This window comes from Echeneis naucrates, chromosome 2, assembly GCF_900963305.1.
Source record: "Echeneis naucrates chromosome 2, fEcheNa1.1, whole genome shotgun sequence".
Lineage (NCBI taxonomy): Eukaryota > Metazoa > Chordata > Actinopteri > Carangiformes > Echeneidae > Echeneis > Echeneis naucrates.
In genome coordinates this window covers 4,761,947-4,765,613 of record NC_042512.1, presented here as the reverse complement: position 1 = coordinate 4,765,613, position 3,667 = coordinate 4,761,947, and the positions used below count along the sequence as shown (strand labels likewise).

At 41.0% G+C, this 3,667-nt stretch overlaps 1 non-coding gene across 1 annotated transcript; it reads right to left on the bottom strand.

Annotated features, from left to right (window-relative positions):
- Nucleotides 1–3,215: 3,215 nt before the first annotated feature.
- Nucleotides 3,216–3,285, bottom strand: trnag-gcc (transfer RNA glycine (anticodon GCC)). Its single transcript has one exon. It is a non-coding gene; the product is annotated as a tRNA-Gly (tRNA).
- Between the last annotated feature and the right edge of the window lie 382 nt (nucleotides 3,286–3,667).

The following is a 3,667-nucleotide window of genomic DNA, read 5'->3' as shown; positions in this document are numbered from 1 at the left end:
AGTCATTTTAGAAAACATTGAAGTTTCTTTGGGTCATTTAAATGTGAAACAATGTTTGTGGTGACTTTTTAGATTCAAAGATGGTCTTTCAGCTCTTCAGTTTCTGACTGCACTGCAGCAACAGCTTACTTTGCTGGCCCCTGTCCTGTGCCACTCTGAAAAGCCACTCTACTGGTCTGGAACTTGAGACTCTTCAAACCTGACCTCAGTCCATCAGGAAGTAACAGGAGACTTAAAGAAAGTCAAACTTTGGGTGACTGTCTTTGAGTGGTCTTTGTCCACCACTCCAAATCAGATTTCATAGTTTGTCATTCACTTTTCCTTGTGATGTTTCCAAATGATTCTGGTACCTGTTCATCTGAAGAAATGAAACAATGGGAATGCAAATGTTATGTTTACAAACAATAAAAGAATTGCAAATATTTCCTTCTGATTGTATCTGTGATAGATTGGTTATGAGTTTGTCAGTCATGGCAATATTTGATTCAATTCTGTGTTACTTGTCTAATACCAAATCACAGCACAGTCATCTCATGGCTCTTGACATGTATATTAAAAAAATTAATTAATTTAAAAAATAAATAAATAGAAATAGGACAGAAACCCCAATGAACAAGCACTTGATAATGTCTGAAGGGAAAATTACCTTTCTCACTGACTCACAGCTGAGCAGTTTCTTTCAGCTTCATGTACAGTTCTGTTGCAGACTCCCAGTTCTCTGGCTTCTGTAGTTGTTTGTGCTCCATAACAAAGTCAAAGTCCTCCTGCATGTTTGAGTCCCCACATGGAGCTATTGACAGGCTCGCCTCTGGAACAGCATCCAAATCAGCTGGTTCAATCTCAAATCCAGTCTGTGGAGCCAAATCTGTGTTAGATAGAATCAATAGCATTTATTATTTATTTACATTTAACCAATAAAATAATAATAAAACAAATATGGAAATATCAATCTATCACCAATATTACCTGTGTGGTCAGCAGTACAGTTCATTGGACATGACGCTGTTCTGGAAGTGTGAATCCTGTGACTGTTCCACAGTCTCACACACTCATCCAACATCACCATAGCAACATCTCAGAAGGCACTGATGCTCATGGTTCCTGTTGAAGTATCCAGCAAACAACTCCATCCAGAACTGAGACCTGTAGAAATGGATAGAATCGGAAGTAAATATATATTATTAGTAGAAGTGGGACTCCATTAAAATCTAATTCGTTAAAGGCTTTGAAATGAATGAATTGAAATGAACGCGTTAAAGTCGCAGCCTCAATTATTATACATGTTTAGAGGAGTTCATCTGAGATAGAACATAAAGATAAAAATCTAATGAAAGGTCAGTCATAATAAAATGACTTCATGAAGGCCACTTACCTTCCCCTTCTAAATATGGCCCACCAGGATTCAACACGCTGCTTATTCGTGGATGAGCCATACATGTGGCTGGACGGCCCAGAGCAGCAGTCATCATGATGGAGGCGTAGGGGAGACTGAATGGCAGCCATAATGCCATTCTCCGTGCCACAATCAGTCCTCAGTCTCATGAGAGGAGATTCTCAGCGATCACTGTTGGCTTCTTGTTATTTGTCGGTCCACATTGGAGCCACAGCACTTTAGGTGAAAAAAATCCATCCATGCGTCCTGAGAGAGCCAGTTTATCAGAACCATCTGCATGCCACATACAGTTCGCTCCCATTGAGTAGCAGCTTCTTCTTAGAAACCTTCTGCGTGCTCTCTCATTCATCACATCATCTCTCTTCACTCCAAGATTGGACTTTTGTCTGAGTACCTGCCACATCGTCCGATAGCCAAACAGTTGTCCAGGTCCACGAAGTTCCAACCTGATGGCGTTTGGAGAGGAATCATCCTTTGAAGAGTCCGCAGGCTGATGTTTGCACCGTGTAAACTTCACATCATGCTTCAGTAGATCAGGTGCTGCTACCTCCGGATCTGTATATAATGGGAGTGTTTTCCCTCTCTGAGCTTTTAAATCAGCTCCATGTGGCGCCATCAATCCATGTTTATCTGCTAAAATAACAAAAAGATATCATTCATTTCACACACACACATAGTGACTTCCATATTTTACAGATATATCCACACACGTACCTGGACCTGTTTCCTTTCGGCCCACAGTTCTTTTGACTTTGACTTTCTGTCCTCCATGAATTGTTTATATGATGTTCATGGTTGTTCTGCTGGAATGAACGGAGTTCCGTATCAAAACAGAAAGTTAGCAGCAGCTAAAACAATCAGCAACAATTGTCCATTTAGCATAAATGTACGCCTAAAATAAAATAAATAAATAAAAACTAGCAACGCTTACTAACTAAACGCGTCGCTATTCCGTGAAGACAACGATTGGCTGCAAAATGAAACGGTGCACTTTAATTCACTGCATGTCTGACAGCGGCTTCAGCTAGTTAGCGCGATGCTACACTTAGCTTGTTTAGCATTTTCCGGCTGTTTATTAGATGTCTCCTGTGCGCGTGCTCCTTCCGTCTGGTCCGTTCATCAACGTTAAACATTCTACAGATCGTCCGCACGGAAAACACAACCGCGTAAATTGGCTCAAGTTGTTTCCACAAAACGGCCAAAACATCAATTACTCCATGCTACCATAAACTTTCACTCCGCAAAGTTTTCCCGGCGCACAAACCGATACAAACTTTTTGAGCTCACAGTCAATCTTCTTCTGGATCACTTCCGGCATTTGGGACATTCCCCTTCCGGAAGATTTCTTTTGGAAATTTGTTTTCTAACATGCGAATTTGTTTTGTCCGGGGTAAAAGTGTTTTTCTTATGTAATTTTGTTGAATGCAATGTAAAAATGTTTCCCAACATGTAAATTAGTTTCACGCTTTGTTAAAGTGTTTGGCACTTTGTAATTTAGTTTTGCACTTACCGGCCACCGTATCAAACAGAGCAGGAACACTAAAGTAAGGGGCGGGGGGTGAAAACGACAGGAGGGTTAAAGAGCAGATTCTCTCTGAGGGGACGGATGTTGCCACAATACACAGTGTGTGTGCCATCACATGTGGAAGATGTATGCAGACTGAAGCCTTGGTCTGCCACCAGCTCAGAGGGGCTGCACTTCTACTGACCACCAGGGGGCTCCACTGGTTGTTTCACAAAGTCACACTGTGTTGGAGTCTATCAGGGTATTTTCCAAGCAGCACTGTGTTTCAAACATCTGGATGTTGGTAAAGAGTTACTCTGTATTGGCCGGGAATCGAACCCGGGCCTCCCGCGTGGCAGGCGAGAATTCTACCACTGAACACCAATGCTTATTTAACGACTTTCACCATGACGTCATGAATCTCCAGTCATCAGCAGCCTTCAACACTTCCTGCATTTTATAACGTGGCAACTAACCCGATCAGGGAGAGTCTTTTTTTTTTCTGTTTTTCTCACACAGGTGTCATTCCTCAATCAGGATTCATGACGTCATCTCACAACTTGTATAATTTATTTGGCAACATCTTAACTTTTATTGTAATTTCAGTATTAATATACAACAATGTATTTACATTAAAGCTGATTTCTTTCTATAATAATCCATCATGGACTGCTGGACACTTTGATATCAGTAAATCCAGCGTGTTTTAAAGAAGTTCAGAGTGTTTCAGAGTTTCTGACATGATACAGACAGATCCAACAAAGTATTTA